We start from the raw sequence: 18,908 nt of genomic DNA, 5'->3' as shown, positions 1-18,908 counted from the left end.
TCAGATCTATGTCTTTCCTCATACACTTCTGAAGTGTATGCTTTTTCTTGCTTTCTGGCTTACTGCTGAATTCTGGACATTCTGAAGTATAAGAATGAATAGTAATGAATTCTGAAGCAGTCTTCAATACTGTATCTGAAGCTTTCTTTAATACTTAAAGCAACAGTCATTAGGAAGGGTTGTTTCTTTTGGAAGTTTAAATGAAAATCTAAAACTATTACTTGGTTCTCCAGTCCCAGAAGCCACCCACCATCAGCTAAATTATTGGTTTCTCACACAGTTATCCTGGGCTCACTCATTCTCCTCAAGTAATTCCATTAGGAAGTCCTGTGGTATTCACTGTCAGGTACCTAATATGATTCCAGGATCATTCTGGGCGTCAAGAACACTGTTCCTTTGTAAAGTCAATGTACTAAAGCAGAAATGGATTTTATATATTCTTTACAAGTTTAATGTTTAATAATTTTTAAAAGATTTATTTATTTTATAAATGTGAGTACATTGTAGCTGTCTTCAGACACACCAGAAGAGGGCATTGGACTCCATTACAGATGGTTGTGAATAACCATAGGGTTGCTGGGAATTGAACTCAGGACCTCTGGAAGAGCAGTCTGTGCCCTTAGTCGCTGAGTCATCTGTCCAGCCCAATAACTTTTGAAAGAATAAGTTAATGTGTTAATTAACTCAAGCATGTTACATTCTAGAGCCTTTAAAAAGTAGTCTGCAGTGACATAGAAGGACTAATGACATTTCCAGTTTTCTAACATGTCCTAATAGCAAATAATTTTGGTTTTCATTTGTGTTTTGAGCTTAAGATATGACAAAAATCTTGGCTTAGCAGTAAAGTAGCATCTTTGAATAAAAAGTAAAGTTATTCTATGTATATAACTCATGTGTATACACATATTAATTTAGAACAGTAGCTGCCTTTGGACATGGTAGTCAGTGTTGTAGTATAGATGCTGAGTGTCTCATGGGGTCCATGTATTAATGGTTTCTTTAGGGAGCAGTGTCATTAGGAAGTAGAGATTTTAGAAGACGGGGCCCTGTGAGATGGTCTTAAGTCACGGAAAATAGACCCTTGAAGGTAGTTGTGGTACCCCAGTCCCTTGATCATGCTTTGTTATTACTTTGCTATGAATAAGCAGTTTGCACTGCCATGAACTCTCTGCCCTTAGCATTCAGCAGACCCATGAAAGAACCAAATCTATGTTCTCTAGTCATGGCCCAGATCTATCCATAAGCAAGATAAATGTCTTTCCTATAGAATATGATTATCTCAAGTATTTTGTTACAGTGTTGACAAGCTAATTCACACAATGGAATGACAAAGCTATATTTGATGGCTCCAAGAATCACTAGAGAAAGAAACTAACAGTTCTCCGGGCTTCCCTGTGGACCAATAAAAATGTCTAGTACACAGAATGGGGAAAATGTTTGCAAATTATCGACTGATGAGAAATTAACTTTAGAATAGATTATTTATATATTACAATAAATGAACAAATAACCCAATTCACAGTTGGACAATAGACTAGTAAAGTTTGGTCCAAAGAAGACATAGAGATACTAGATTAGAATGTAAATATCCTTCATAGATGAGAGGGTTTAAACACTTCATCTCTCTCTGGTGGTGCTGCCATGGGAAGCTGTGGACCCTCTAGAAGGGAGGAGATAACTACAGGAACCCCTTCTTCCAGGCCTAGCTGCTCAACCTCTTGAACATAGCCATGTTAAGAAGCAGCTAATACTCAAAGAATTAAAATACAATTGAGGTCAAGGTAGGTGCAGGGAGAAGAAAGTGCTCAATATGGAAGTGATGGATGAGAAAATAAATCATGTGGAACTGCTGGCAAAGAGCTGGTGGGGATTCTCAGTCTCTGTCCAGAGACTTGCATCTGAAACAAAGAACATGTGTAAATTTTTCCAGTAGGTTGAAGAGCAGATAGCTGTGATGGTTGGAATGAGAATGGCCATCACAGCCCGATAGGTTTGAAGACTTGTTCACCAGGGAGTGACGCTATTTGAAAGGAATAGGAAGTTTGGCCTTGATGGAGGAAGTATGCCACTGAGGGTGAACTTTGTGGTTTCTAAATCCCAAGCCAGGCTCAGGGGTGCTCTGTATTAATTCCCGTTGCTTGTGGATTTGAATGTAGAACTCTCAGCTATTCCTACAAAGCAATGTCTGCCTTAATGCAGTCATGCTCCCCACCATAATAATAATGGGAGGTATTGTAAGTAATGTGCCAAGTAAGTGCTTTCCTGGGTAAGAAAGAGCTGCCCTGGGTACAGTGTCTCTTCACAGCAACAGAACAGTGACTAAGACAGTAGAGTATTCCTGAATCGAGAAGGTAAGCTGTAAGGTGTGAACAGTCTACATACCACAGTAAGAACACCTGCAAACATTTCAGACACAGTAAATTAGCATATGTAAATCTAGTCAACACCAAAGAGAGGGGAGAGAAAAAGAGAGAGATGGGTGCCACTATGAATTTCACAAAACACTTCAAAATGTAGATTCATGGATAGCTATAAATCAAAATACAGAGTCTCATCTATCCTTTTTGTGTTTTTCCCTCAACCTAACTTCTTACACAATGTTAGAATGAAATCACCCCAGGAAATTGTAATTGGTAAAAACTGTTTCATCAGGCACTGGTTGAAATGCATGAGCTTCAGTGCCCTCAAGGCAAGCATGGCTACTTTGTGGCTCAGGTCTAATTAGTATACTTTGACACTGTTCTACAGGATGCTGTAGTGGTGGAGACAGGCTTTTATACATTTATCCAAATGCATAGATCCTACACCACAAACAGAGAACCGTACCAGTAACAATCATCTCTGGGTGATCACTATATGTCTGCACATGTTGGTCTCTTTTTATAACTGGAGCATTCTGTGGTGGGAGACTGCAGGCAGAGGAGTTCAGGCATGTATAGGAGCAGGCGGTATGTAGAATAGTTGTGGTTCTTCCTCCAAGCTTCAGTGTAAACCTAAAACTGCTTTTTACAAACAGTTTATTTCGAAGTACTTTTATAACTAAAGTAATATATTTTCTTTTGGGATGATACCAAAGACCAATAGGAGTACATCCATATGCACATAATCAGTGGCATACATAATGTCCAAAGGTTCTTGCATACACACACACACACAGACACACACACACAGACACACACACAGAGACACACACACAGACACACACAGAAACAGACACACACACACACACAGACAGACGGACAGACACACAGACACACACACACACAGACACACACACACACACACAGAGAGAGAGAGAGAGAGAGAGAGAGAGAGAGAGAGAGCATACTCTGCCAACACAGGTCTATACCAACTGTAGAGCTCAAATGAGTTACTATCGTTTGCCTGAAAGACAACAGCACACAGTCTCTCTTAAGGAGGACACTGCTCTTTTATGGCCAGCCCTTCGTTTTGTTGCTAAAGTAACTGAAGATTTACCCTTAAAGGCCAAGAAAGCAAACAGGTAAGCATGATCATGGAGTTGGTGTGCCTACACATGAGTAGCCAGTGAGTCCCTGAAATTATGTGGACAAGTGATTCTCCACAAGGCAAGCCCCTAGAATGAGCTGGACAGTTTTCAGTTCTCATAAATCCTAGCCAATTTTACGCCAATTAAAGTCTGACAGTTAAGATAGGTGTCTGAAGTCCCATTTGTCTATTGTTGATCGTAGAGCATAAGCCATTGGTGTTTTATTCAGGAAATTTCCCCTGTGGCCATGTGTTAGAGGCTCTTCCCCACTTTCTCTTCTATTAGTTTCAGTGTATCTGGTTTTATGTGGAGGTCCTTGATCTACTGGGACTTGAGCTTTGTACAAGGAGATAAGAATGGACCAATTTGCATTCTTCTACATGCTGAATAGCCAGTTGAACCAGAGCTATTTGTTGAATATGCTGTCTTTTTTTCCATTAGATAGATGTGTTTAGCTTCTTTGTCAAAGTTCAAGTGACCATAGGTATGTGGGCTCATTTCTGGGTCTTCAATTCTATTCCATTGATCTACCTGCCTGTCACTGCACTAACACCATACAGTTTTTTTTAATCACTATTGCTCTGTAATACAACTTGAGGTTAGGGATGGTGATTCCCCCAGAAGTTTTTTTTATTTTTGACAATAGTTTTTGCTATCCTGGGTTTTTGTTATACCAAATGAATTTGCAAATTGCTCTTTCTAACTCTATGAAGAATTGAGTTGGAATTTTGATGGGGATTGCATCGAATCTGTAGATTGCTTTCAGCAAGATGTCTGTTTTTACTATATTAATCCTGCCAATTCATGAGCAAGGAAAATCTTCCCATCTTTGAAATCTTTGATTTCTTTCTTCAGAGACTTGATGTTCTTGTCATACAGATCTTTCACTTGCATAGCTAGCATCACAACAAGGTATTTTATAATATTTGTGACTATTGTGAAGGGTGTTGTTTTCCTAATTTCTTTCTCAGCCTGTTTATCCTTTGAGTAGAGGAAGACTAATGATTAATTTGACTTAATTTTATATCCAGCCACTTCGATGAAGTTGTTTATCAGGTTTAGGAGTTCTCTGGGGGAATTTTTGGGGTCACTTAAGTATACTATCATATCATCGCAAATAGTGATATTTTTTATTTCTTCCATTCTAATTTATAACCCGTTTGAGCTCCTTTTGTTGTCTAATTGATCTGGCTAGGACCAAAGCTTCTGTAAGGCAAAGGACACTGTCAATTGGGCAAAACAGCAACCAACAGATTAGGAAAAGATCTTTACCCAAAGAGAGGGCTAATATCCAATATATAAAAAGAACTCAAGAAGTAAGATTATCAAATAACCCCTTTAAAAGTGGGGTACAGAGCTCAATAAAGTATTCTCAACTGAGGAATATCAAATGGTCAAGAAGCACCTAAAGAAATGTTCAACATCCTTAGTCATCAGAGAGATGCAAGTCAAAACAACCCTGAGATTCCATCTTATACCAGTCAGAATGGCTGAGATCAAAAACCGAGATGACATCAGATGCTGGCAAGGATGTGAAGAAAGAGAAACACTCCTCCATTGATAGTGGGATTGCAAGTTGGTACAACCACTCTGGAGATATGGAGTATGGTAGTTCTTCAGAAAATTGGACATAGTACCTGAGGACCCAGCTATACCACTCCTGGGCATATACCCAGAAGATGCTCCAGCTTGTAACAAGGGCACATGCTCCACTATGTTCATAGAAGCCTTATTTGTAATAACCAGAAGTTGGAAAGAACCCAGATGTCCTTCAGCAGAGGAATGGATACAGAAAATGTGGTACATTTACACAATGAAGCACTACTCAGCTATTAAAAAGATAAATTCATGAAATTCTCTGGCAAATGGATGGAATTAGAAAATATTATCCTGAGTCAGGTAACCCAATCACAAAAGAACACACATGGTATACACTCACTGACAAGTGGATACCCAAAAGCTCAGAATACCCAAGATACAATTTACAGACCACATGAAGCTCAAGAAGAAAGAAGACCAAAATGTGGATGCTTCAGTGCTCTTTAGAAGGGTGAACAAAATATTCACAGGAGGAAATATGGAGACAAAGTGTGGAGCAGAGACTGAATGAAAGGCCATCCAGAGACTGCCTTACCTGGGGACTCATCCCATATACATTCACCAAACCCGGACACTATTGAGGATGCTGAAAGGGCTTGCTGGCAGGAGGCCTGATATAGCTGTCTCCTAGGAGGCATTGCCAGAGCCTTACAAATACAGAGGTGGATGCTGGCATCCAACCACTGGAATGAGCATAGGGTCCCCAATAGAGGAGTTAGAGAAAGGACTGAAGGAGCTGGAGGGGATTGTAACCCCATAGGTAGAACGACAATATCAACCAACCAGACGCTCCAGAGCTCCCAGGGACTAAGCCACCAATCAAAGAGTACACAAGGAGTGATCCATGGCTCCGGCCATGTATGTAGCAGAGGATGGCTTTGTCGAGCATCAATAGGAGAAAAGGACCTTGGTCCTGTGAAGGCTTGATATTTCATTGTAGGGGTATGCTAGGGTGGTAAGGCAGAAGTGGGTGGGTGGGTAGGTGAGAGCACCCTCATAGAAGCAGGGATAGGGAGTTTCCAAGGGGGAAACTGGGAAAAGGGGCTAACATTTATTTATGAAATGTAAATAAAGAATATATCCAATAAAACAGAATTTTTACAAAAACATATAAAGGACAGATGGCTCAGTGGTTAGGAGCACTGGCTGCTCTTCCCAAGGACCTGGGTTTACTTCCCAGCAACCATATGATGGTTCACACACACACGCACACAGGAAAACAAGATAGGTGTCTGAACACCAGATGTTATGCTACGTTGGGTATTAAACCCAGGACATTTCATATGGTACCTACTCACCTACCATCAAAGTATATTGCCAGCCCAAGCATCTGTATTAAAACAAAACAAAATATAAACACAACTATTCCCACCTGTGTTGGGTCTGGGGATCAGGGGATTTTCTAGTTGCTTTGGGTTAGTCAAGTGAGTCTCTAAATGGCACCTTTCTTCAGGAAACCCTTAACTTGAGCTTTGGCGTCTTACTACATTTAGAATGACATTAGGTAGCAGGGCAAGTGGTGGTGCACGCCTTTAATCCCAGCACTTGGGAGGTAGAAGCAGGTGGATTTCTGAGTTCGAGGCCAGCCTGGTCTACAGAGTGACTTCCAGGACAGTCAGGGCTATACAGAGAAACCCTGTCTCGAAAAACAAAAACAAAATAAAACAAAACAAAAAAAGACATTAGGTTTTTATAATGACTGCTTTTTAAAAACTTCTTCAACCTTAAAATTATTTTTCTTTCACACTGAGGATATGGGCCAGGCCTAATTAAAAATTTTCTATTCAGTGAAGGTGAAGTTATCACAGGTCAGCTGTCGTAGTCAGGCAAAGGCTCAGTTGAACATAACAGACTTGGGTAAAAAACCTGTGCCTTACAGACTCTGCCATGTGCTTCTGGGCAAACACAGGCCACAGAGCAGTCACATCCTTAGTTTCCTCCTCTGTCCAAAAGAGAGCAGCTCAGTGGTATCTCCTAGGCCTGGGTTGTCAGAGCGCTCGCTCACTTTGAGGGCTGGCCAGAGACTCACCTTATGTATAGTGCTCACATGAAAGCTTGTTATGCATGGATCCATTTCCATGACTTTATCCTAAATAAAATTGCAGACAATTTATAAAATTGGTTATATATCTGTATCTGTATATGTATCTATATAAAACCAATATTATAAATCTTATTATAATTGGAAATAAATATTTCTTTTAAAAAATCAACACTAGTATATTTTAGGCAGGTTATTTTTCCTGACAAAGGTTTGGCAGAAGATCTGATTTCTTGTTTTGAAAAACATGGATTATGAATGTTGTACAAGTGCTAAAGGTGCTAAATTATGATGAAAATTTGCTTTCCTATATGATTTTTTTCCCACCAATTCCATAAGCTTTCAGAAACATTTCACATGGCATGCTGTGGGAAGCTCCAAGTGAGTAGTCATTACAGCATGGCCACTTCTAATGTCCTGCTTCAGTGGCTCGAGCTCATATGAAAGAAACAGGAGAACAAAATGTTCTGGGAGCGCAGACAGGGCCCTTGGCACCACTCAGTATGCTCAGATGCTACTTCTGAGCCAAGCAGTCACAGTAAGTTTAGTGAACTGGAGAGAAGAAAGGTGTGTACCTTTGCAGACAGCACATTTAGTTTCATAATGCAAAAGGCAGAAAGATTTTTTAAAATGCTACGTTGAGTGGCTCTAAGTGGCACACTGAGGTTATGGTCTGGGGCTGAGGTCTTGAACATTATGTGGCTATCTGAAGTCTCTCACTTATGAAAAAAGCCATTGTCTTTACTTCACACTCTATTGACCTGAGATGAGCTATAAGATCAATTTAGCAAACTAAATGGGAAGAAGAACCTTATAACCCTAGTCTCCACTTACACACACAATCCATCAGCTGTTCAGTCTGCTAGCGTGCCTTTGCTTACCCCAGCTCCCGCAGGCAGATGCAATGTACAGCAGGTCCCCATTAGAGGCATCATGTACTTTGAGGAGGAAGCTGCTGTCTGCTTAGGACATCCACACAGAACACTAACTTGAGTTTCTTTGCTAGCCATTACCTTAAGAAACTCTTATATTTAATCTCTAAATATTGTAGTGTGTGTGTGTGTGTGTGTGTGTGTGTGTGTGTGTGTGTGTGTGTGTGTGTGTGTGCGCAAGTGAGTACAGTACCTGAAGAGGCCAGAAGACAATGTTGGATCCCCTGGAGCTGTCATTTCCGACTGTTATGAGCTGCCTCATGTAGGTGCTTATAATGAAACTCGAGTTCTTTCCAGGAGACAGACATTCAGGTAATCAGGGTTCTCCAAGCCCCTTCTTACTATTTACCTTTTTGCTATAGAGAAAAGATGTTGGTGTGTAGCACAGGCTTACCAGGAATTCTCTAGTTTCCCCTCTCAGCCTCTGGATGCTAGGATTACAGGTATGTGTCTCCATGACCTCTGTTCTTTGTTTTGTCTTACCTTATTTAAATAAGAGCATGTGTAATTTCAGGTAGAAATGCTTCTTTACAAACAAGGCAGAGGACGATCTACTGTAGAAATTAATTCTAAAAGTATTAAATGGAAATAAACATTAGAACTGCTGGATTCTCTGGAAGGTAAATCTTGGTATGGTATTGAACAGAGGGGAAAAAAATTAAATCTCTTATTTGCAAGAATTCTGTGCACAGACTTGCTTTTCAAACAAAATAGATGGTTGGTTACATAAGCTCCTCACAAAAGAAATAACTTTTAGAATTATTGTTTTTAGTTTAAAACCTGTTTATACAATTCAAGTGGTCTTCCCTGTTTTCTTATTCTGCTTGGTTTAGGGTCTCTTTTGAAGTCTATAGTTTCTCTAAATGACTGTTCCTCCTGCTTCCATGAATTTAGTGCTGGAATAACAGATGGGTACCATGTCTAAAATGTGATGCTTTTAGAATTGAAAATCAATTTTACCTTACCATCATTCACAATACTTTGTTTTCTTATATAGTATGACTTGGTTCTAATATATTTCAAGGAAGTAAGTTACTAGATGACAGAAAGTCATAAATGAAATGATAGAAAAACATACTATGGGGGAATCAATAGATAAATAACAAATGATACATTGCCTACCCTCGAGGGACAGTCTCTAGAGCTAGAGAAGAGCATCATGGCTTGGGTGGAGCAACAGTGGAGCAAGCTGAAAGAGAGCAAGTTACCACTGCACAGGCACAGTGCTACTTCCTTATATCAGCTGTCCTGAAGGAGACCAGCTGTTGAGACACCCACATGATATGCTATTCTTGTCGATAGATATTCTATAAATTCTAAACCCCATCCCAAATCTACAATGGCTACTTTTTCAAGAAAACAGAAGTGACCTTCTCTAACAAGCATGGAAAGAAATTCTTGGACCACTGACAGGCAGGAATTGACAGATTTGGCTCTTAGCTCTCACCTTATTAGAACACTGATGTGACCCAAATACCAGCATCAGATTTACCAAACATTACAATCTATGTGCAGCAAGCAATACAGACTGTATGTGGGGATTTCATGAAAGCTGGGATCTCTTGAGAGGTTAATGACCACAAAAAATGATCTATGGGCAAACAGGGAAGATGTTTAGCTTTCACAGCGTCCTCCTAAACAGAAACTCAAGATGCTAGGGACAAATTAGATACTTGCCTTCCATCTTCTCCATGTAAACCCAGATCCAGGCTACAAGTGTTTACATCACAGTGTAGGTATTACAGGTATAATAATTGACAAAAGTCTAAGTAACCAAAGTGATACAGTGTCCTCTCAGTAATGACAACTTTAACTGAATTTTCTCTTTATAGTCTATTAACTTATTTTCAAAAATCAGGAAGCATCTTTCCCACATCATTGTGGCATTTTCAAAGGTACTTTATAATCATCAAAGTGTTATCTATTGACACGTGTGAATAGTCTGCATAATTTACAATTAGAATAGAATTTGTGATGTTTATAAATGTTAACAGAATATTGGATATTAGCATAATCATTCAACCTGTGAATCAAATTAGAAATGATTCTCTCTTCCATATGTGGACAGTAAAGGAATGTCAACCTGAATGCAGAATAGTGATCATCAGAGGTTGACCAAGGTGGGAAAATGTAGAAGCTGGGTGGCAGGAATCAGAAAACAGGCAGAGTTAGTTTTGAGTTTTACAGTCCAGGAAGAGGAGCATCGTTGCTGACAACTTGTCACATATATTGTGACTGTCTCAAAAGTCCAGAAATACAAGGAAATGACAAAACAGAAACACTGCTTACCATGATTTCACCACTGCTTCCTGTGTCCACATAGTAGTGAAACACCACAATAAATACTACTAATATTCATCATTGTTATACAAACAAAAATATATAAGGAAAACAAGAATTTTAAATCCATAATGGTGGTCAGTTCCAAATGTATCAGTGAACATAACAGTCAATAGTATGTTCAACCTGTTTTAGTTGGTAAAAATGCACAGATAAAATATATTTTAAATATTTTTAATAACTCATAGGATGACAAAAGGCTATTTAAGTGATGTCTCAGTACATCTTATTGCAATAATCTAGGAATCTAATGTGTCCTTTCCTTTGTGAAAATAGGCCACAAGTAGAATGGACCCCTGATGACAGCCAATATTGAATTAAGAATTTTAAACCTTCACTGTGGTTTGTAGTGGATCCAAATCTCAGACAGAATACACGTGGGAATCTTTTCCACAGAGGATAAAATCTTTCGCTGAACCCTAAACTTATTTCTAACAATTCCATTTCTGAAATATCCTTTCAAATATTTATAATAGTGTACAAGAAGACATTTTCTGCTTAAAGTCCATCACTGAATATATACAAAGAAGAGAGCTTAGAAACCTCAAAGAACCCAGGCTGCAGGGCAACCCTGCTCACTGTGTACAAGGAAGCAAAATGAAAGCTTCAAATGAAATCAAGTGACAAAGCCAGATACAACCATTTAGAAAAGGAACCAAGAGGAATGATTGCTAGAAGTCAGTGGGGGATCTCAGCATCTATCCAGTGCACAGTTATAGGGACAGGGGTTAGTCTCCTCTGAAACAGAGAACAAATATAAGCTGCACTGCTAGGCTTAAGAGTAGGTGAGATACTCTTAAAGAGAGGCAGTGAGCTGGAAGATGAGTGTGAATTGAGTCTCAAAGTGTAGTAAGGAAACCTGAAGAGACATTAAGACAAAGAAAAGAGTGTAAGACACACATGTATGTATTTCACCATGATACCAGAGGCTAGAGAATAGAAGACAGAGTCTGTGCCTATGGATTTTATAAGATTATTAAAATCAACTTTGTATCTTGGGCTGTTAATAGATCATCACATAGTTATACACCAGGGGAAAACATTGGTCCACAGTTTGTATTTTCAGGACCCCATTGGCTTCAATCATTTTTTACTGTTATGTCCAAATACTACAAACTAAGTACTCTATAAAAACTAGAGGCTGGCGAGGCCAGCACCAACATCCTTTTCATGTATGCCCAGGGTTTTTATGACAGAACTCAAGAGAGTCTTAAGGAAGTATGAGCCCTCACCTGAAAACGTTAGTATGCTAATTCAAGACCCTTTTCCGGGTCTTACCAAGGGAGTCAACCTCATGGTCTGACATAGTCCTGTCTGTCTTCAAAGGCCCCATCTATAAATGCAATTGACATATGACTTTGGAGATCAAAGATCACATGAGATTTGGAGAGGAAAAGCATCAGATCTTAAGTAGGGGCACTTTTTAGTGTAGCACACTCTGTGATTTTTTTTTTAATTAGAAAGGATCGTTGTAGGTAGATAGAGGGCATAGATGTGCTTTCTGCTCACATCTGACAGAAGACAAGATGCTACCATTTAACCTTTTGAAACTCTCCTGATTTGTTTTATATTGATTCCTTATGCCCACTATAACAAATTTGGCATGAGCTTGGATGCTCAAAACAATTGTCATTTATTTGCCCATATGTTTGGAGTCCAGAAGTCCAAGGAGGCCTTTACAAAACCAAATACCAGATGTCAGGGACCTTCTGTCATTCAGAGATTTCATGAGACAGTGCAGTCCTTCTCTTTCCCTGGTTTTGCTAGTTCTGCCATGCCAGGGTTTGTGATCACACCACTCCCACCTAGGTCATGTGCTTTGTCACTTAGGTCTAGGTCAAGCAAAATTTCTCCAGATCTCTGGACTGCAGATACCATAACTGCCTCACATGAAAAAATATGCATTAGACTAAATTATACCTTTATTGGGGAATCTATTTACTTATTTAAATGCTTACACATTTAAGTAATTCTTATAAATAAGTATTTTGATCAGAAATAACTGTGAATACAAATAGACCCCATTGGAAACAGAGCAAAGTGGTGCTAAGGGACATTGGCAGGGCCAACAAGCAGGGGTAGATAACCTTAATGAACTGCTGGTATCATCACTGTTTTCTTACAGATGAAATAGGGATAATGATAGAACCTATCTTATTTGGGTAAAAGTTCAATGAAATAGTTACTTCAAGACTAAATTCCTTTTACTAGGAGCTCCCTAAACAGTAGTTGCTGTTGCTCTCACAGTATCAGTTTCTGACTGATAACTACAAGTTTCTGTTTAGATATTTTGTGTGTGTGTGTGTGTGTGTGTGTAGCCAAAAGAGGGCACTGGATCTCCTAGAGATTACATTATAGGTGGGTGTAAATAGCCTATATAAGTGCTGGAAACCAAACTCTGATTCTTTGCAAAGTACCAAGGAAATTTATCCAGTAAACTAGATCTCCAGTCCTATAGGAATTTTTACACTTCAAAGTAAACATCTCACTTTTAATTTAAAATATTTTTGAGGTTTTATTTATTGTTTTACCTGACCATAAGTCTGTGTACCATGTACATGCAGTGCAAATGGATGGCAGAAGAGGCTCAGGTTTCCTGGAACTGAAGTTACAGACAGTTGTAAGCTGCAATGAGAGTGCTAGGAATCAAACCTTGGTCTTTTCGAGGGGCAGCCAATGTTTTTAACTACTGAGTTACCTCTCAGTACACTCCTATCATTTTAAATGAGAATGCTGGGAGTTATATATGTTCTCAAGCCCAGTGAGTTAGATATTGATTGAATTCAAATCATATGTGAAATGCCATTGTATATGAGTCAAAATTTGTTTCATAAAACAAGTAGCTTCTAGCTAGAAAGTAGCATTGGCCCACAGTAGGGCAAAGTCAGGAGGAGCTTTTAATTGAAGCTTTCAACATTGGAAATTTTTTAGAAATGTACAGATCAGTGGATCATATTTTAAGGGAGTGGGAAATGACCAGGTTACAGCAGTCATACTGATTGTGTCTGTTAAGTTTACTCTTTCCTCTCAAAGAATAGAAGCAAATTCTCCAAGATCCTTTAAGAACTCACAAGTTCGGCCAGGCAGTAGTGGCACATGCCTTTAATTCCAGCACGTGGGAGGTAGAGGCAGGCAGATTTCTGAGTTCAAGGCCAGCCTGGTCTACAGCCAGGGCTATACAGAAAAACCCTGTCTCAAAATACTCAATCAATCAATCAATCAATCAAACAAACAAACAAACAAACAAAAGAACAAAACAAAACCCAAAAAACAAACAAACATAAAAACAACTCACAAGTTCATGTTATACCATAGTCACCTGACTGATGGATGCTACTGGTTTGTTTGTTGTGTTTCTGTATTTACAGTTATGATATCACTGAAGTTGGATTTGGCTGTGCAAGAGTATTTCTACAGTATAGAGACTAGGGCAATCATAGAGTGAATTAAATGCTGTAGGCAACTCTAAGTATTTGGGACTTGTGGAGTTGAAAACAAGAGTTGGTTTTAGTTCTTCCTCTGTCAAAGACTCTTGTGTTGAGGTTAATGATATGGTTTAGATGCAATTAGTTGCTTCCCAAACTTGTGTTGAAATTTGTCCCCCAGTGTCATCATGTTAAGAGGAGCTAGGGTTCTTTTAAAGATGATCAGGTAGCTGAAAGGAATGAATGCAGTTCTTGTTGAGACTAGATTATCCACCATAAGGTGGGTTTTTATTCAGAGTCCAGACACATTGTTCCTCCTTTGCCTGCTCTTCCTCTTTCTGCTGCAGAGTTATACAGCTACAGTAAACATTATTGCTTGTCCAACAATTTTGCAGCCAGAAGACAAACCAAGCCCTTTTCCTGTGTAAATTACCAGTCTTGGATACTCTGCTGTGCAGTGGAATGTGGAATGAGACATAGTAGGTTACCCCCACCCACAGTTCCATTTTCACTTCTGTTTTGCTGCTATTTGTCATATGACAATTCAAAGGCAGTTTGAAAACCTAAGCAAAATGTTACAGGTTCCTCCAATGCCTGTCATTAATGCAGCCTTTTATCTTTTATTTTATCTGAGAAAGGAGACTCTGTTAGAAAAGGTCCGAGTCTTTTTCATTCTGTGACGGACTCTTATTAAATAAAAGTATTTCTGTGTTCATAACCTGAGGTGGGGGGACTGTCTGCTTTGAGCCATTATCAGAGTTTGAATGGTGAGTCACTGGGGCATATTGGCTGGGAAATGGGTTATCTCAAGAAATAGAGGGGGAATACTGCATATAGTGTTTAATATATAAATACAGATGTGAATAAAAGCCATTCTTCCTTCTGACATAGGCAGTCCCAGTCTAATTAGTCATCCATCTCATGGGAGAACTCTTGCCTCTCCTGTACATCTAACTTCTACTCCCTAGTGCTGGCTGCATGCTATGCAGATGTTTTACCACTAATCTACAACAGCCCTGTGCACAGTGTTTGTTTGTTTGTTTTCATTTTTGAGAGAAAGCTGGCTTCAAATTCATGTCCTTACTGCTCCAGCCTGGAAGTTTAGAAGCCTGTACTTCCATACCTTCTACATGTATAAGTTTGTGGTCACAGAGCCTCTGCACTGGCCTCCAAATAACTCCATGTGCTCTAATGCCAAGGCTCACCAGGGAGCATTCCTCATTTGGGGAACTCTAATAGATGAGAACCCTTATTTAAGATTAAATCTACTAACTTCTCTACCTAGCCTCTCTGAGTCTACAGATTATAGGCTAGTTATCATTTATTTAATGACTAATATCCACATGTAAGTAAATATATATCGTATTTATGTTTCTGCATATGGGACACCTAACTCAAGAACTTTTTCTAGTTCCATCCATTTGCCTGTGAATTTCATGATTTCAGTTTTTTTAAAGCAACTGAGTAATACTCCATTGTGTAGAGGAGTCTTCTGTTAAAGGACATCTACGTTGGTTTTTATTTCTAGATATTATGAATAAAACTGCAATGAACATGATTTCATTGTGGTCTTTATGATCGAATGAAACATTCTTTGGGTACATGCCCACAAGTGGTATGGTTGGATATTGAGGTAAGTCACTCTCATCTTCCTGAGGAACTGTCATGGTGATTTTCATAGTGTCTGGACAAGTTTTCACTCCCACCACCAACGAATAAGTGTTCATCTTCACCAACACGAAGTGTTACTTGTTTTATTGATCTTGGCAATTTTGACGGGTGTAAGATGAACTCTCAAAGGAGCTTTGATTTTCAATTTGCATTTCCCTGAAGACTAGGGATATTGATCATTTAAATGGTTCTCAGCCATTTGATTTTCCATGGAGAATTTCTTTAAGATTTCTTTGTTTATATTTGTATCCTATTTTTAAATTGGGTTATTTGATTTTTTTTTATATATTTTTATCCCTCTACTGGATGTATAATCTGTAAAAAAAAAAAAAAAAAAAACTATTTTCCATCCTGCAGGCTCTTACTTTGTTAGAATGATGCTATCCCATACTCAATTTCATGAGGCCCTATTTATTAATTGTTGATCTTAGTGCCTGTGCTAATGGTGTTCAGTTCAGAAACTCTCTTCCTGTGCAATTGAGTTCAAAGCTATTTCTCACTTTGTCTTCTATCACATTTAGTGTATCTGATTTTATTTTAAAATCTCTGATTCACTTGGGCTTGAGTTTTGGGCAGAGTGTTAAGCACATGTCAATATTGACTCTCCTGTATGGAGTCATCAAGTTTGACTAACACTATTTGTTGAAAATGCTTTCTTTTCCCATTGTGTGTTTCTGGCTTCTTTATTTAAAAAAAAAAAAGTGTTCAGAGGTGTGTGGATTTATGTGTGGGTCTTCAATTTGATTCCATTGATCAATCATTCTGTTTCTATAACAGTACCATAGTGATTTTACTATAGCTGTGTAGTACAACTTGAAATCTGGAATTGTGATAACTTTGAGCAGTTCATTATTCAGGACTGTTTTAACTATCCTGGTTCTTTATGTTTCTAAATGAAGGCCTGTGAATAACTGTGTTAGAATTTTGGTGGGGGTTGCATTGAATATGTAGACTGCTTTGGGGAGGATGGTCATTTTTACTATGTTACTCCTACTCATCCATGAGCATGGGAGAAACTTAAGCTATTGATTGACATGGTTACTTATACTGCTGATGTTCATTTGACCCATGAGAGGTAGATATGAGTGGATTTCCTGCAGCCTACAAGAATTCCCTCAAGTTTACAAAAAAGATAAATTCGTTAAAACGGTGAGTGGGCCGGGCGTGGTGGCGCACGCCTTTAATCCCAGTACTTGGGAGGCAGAGGCAGGCGGATTTCTGAGTTCGAGGCCAGCCTGGTCTACAAAGTGAGTGCCAGGACAGCCAGGGCTACACAGAGAAACCCTGTCTCGAAAAACCAAAAAAAAACAAAAACAAAAAAAAGGTGAGTGGTCTTTAAGGTGAGTTCAGGGAAGACAAAAACCTTTCCTAGAGCAGAGGTGCATAAGAAGCTTTTCCCTTTATCCAGAATACTGGCTCTATGTAAGTTTAGCGCAATGAGAAGTATCTTTAAGTCTATATTTAAATGACAACCAAAGAAAAATTAAAATCTTGATCTTGTGACTATATTAGTGGATTGTTTAAAGTTAGCATGAGAAACACTTTTAAGTCTGTAGTTAAAAGACAACCAAGGGAAACTTGAATTTGTGACTATGGTAGTTGCTTTTTTAAAAATGTTTTTATTGGGTATTTTCCTCATTTACATTTCCAATGCTATCCCAAAAGTCCCCCATACCCCCCCCTCCCCTACCCACCCTCTTCCACTTCTTGGCCCTTGCGTTCCCATGTACTGAGTCATATAAAGTTTGCACGACCAATGGGCCTCTCTTTCCACTGATGGCCAGCTAGGCCATCTTCTGATACATATGCAGCTAGAGACACGAGCTCCAGGGGGTACTGGTTAGTTCATATTGTTGTTCCACCTATAGGGTTGCAGATCCCTTTAGCTCCTTGGATACTTTCTCTAGCTCCTACTTTGGGGTCCCTGTGATCCATCCAATGGCTGACTGTGAGCATCCACTTCTGTGTTTACTAGGCCCTGGCACAGTCTCACAAGAGACAGCTATATCAGGGTCCTTTCAGCATAATCTTGCTAGTGTATGCAATGGTGTCTGCGTTTGGCAGCTGATTATGGGATGGATCCCTGGATATGGTAGTCTCTATATGGTCCATCCTTTTGTCTCAGCTCCAAACTTTGTCTCTGTAACTCCTTCCATGGGTGTTTTGTTCCCAATTCTAAGAAGGGGCAAAGTGTCCACACTTTGGTCTTCGTTCTTCTTAAGTTTCATGTGCTTTGTATCTTGTATCTTGGATATTCTAAGTTTCTGGGCTAATATCCACTTATCAGTGAGTACATATCATGTGAGTTCTTTTGTGATTGGGTTACCTCACTCAGGATGATGCTTTCCAGGTCAATACATTTGTCTAGGAATTTCATAAATTCATTCTTTTTAATAGCTGAGTAGTACTCCACCGTCAATAAGACAAAAAGGTCACCAACAGACTGGGAAAGGATCTTTACCTATCCTAATTCAGATAGGGGACTAATATCTAATATATATAAAGAAATGAAGAAGGTGAACTCCAGAAAATCAGATAACCCCATTAAAAAATGGGGCTCAGAGCTAAACAAAGAATTCTCACCTGAGGAATACCAAATGGCTGAGAAGCACCTGAAAAAATGTTCAGCATCCTTAATCATCAGGGAAATGCAAATCAAAACAGCCCTGAGATTCCATCTCACACCAGTCAGAATGGCTAAGATCAAAAATTTAGGTGACAGCACATGCTGGCTAGAATGTGGAGAAAGAGGAACACTCCTCCATTGCTGGTGGGATTGCAAGCTTGTACAACCACTCTGGAAATCAGTCTGGCGGTTCCTCAGAAAATTGGACATAGTACTACCGGAGGATCCCGCAATACCTCTCCTGGGCATATATCCAGAAGTTCCAACTGGTAAGAAGGACACATGCTCCACTAGGTTCATAGCAGCTTTATTCATAATAGCCAGAAGCTGGAAAGAGCCCAGATGCCCCTCAACAGAGGAATGGATACAGAAAATGTGGTACATTTACACAATGGTAGTTGATTATAAAGTGGAATGTTTTACCAGAGTTAGGCTAAGAATTTGTCAGAACTCCATTGATTAATGTTTGAACTCTGAAGTTTTGAAGTCCTAATTTAACAGACATTCCTTGTATTTACCAATTTTAAAACACCTTCCTAGACCCTAATATATTTTCTTTTATCCCAATTACTTAAGCTTTTATATCCTAAAACCTTACATAAACTTTAAATCTGAAACCTGTATATCCTTTCTCACGAAGCCTCTGAGAAAGGCTATTTGTTTTTCTAATAAGAGATCTGGTAGCCTTAACTGGCTTATGACTAATGAGCTAGCACAGTGATGGATTACCTTGAGATAAAAAGCTTATTGCTTGTTCTCTAGCTGT

The sequence above is a fragment of the Mus caroli genome, unplaced genomic scaffold, assembly GCF_978045245.1.
Source record: "Mus caroli unplaced genomic scaffold, Mus_caroli_1 scaffold_6, whole genome shotgun sequence".
Classification (NCBI taxonomy): domain Eukaryota; kingdom Metazoa; phylum Chordata; class Mammalia; order Rodentia; family Muridae; genus Mus; species Mus caroli.
This window is presented reverse-complemented; position numbering follows the sequence as displayed.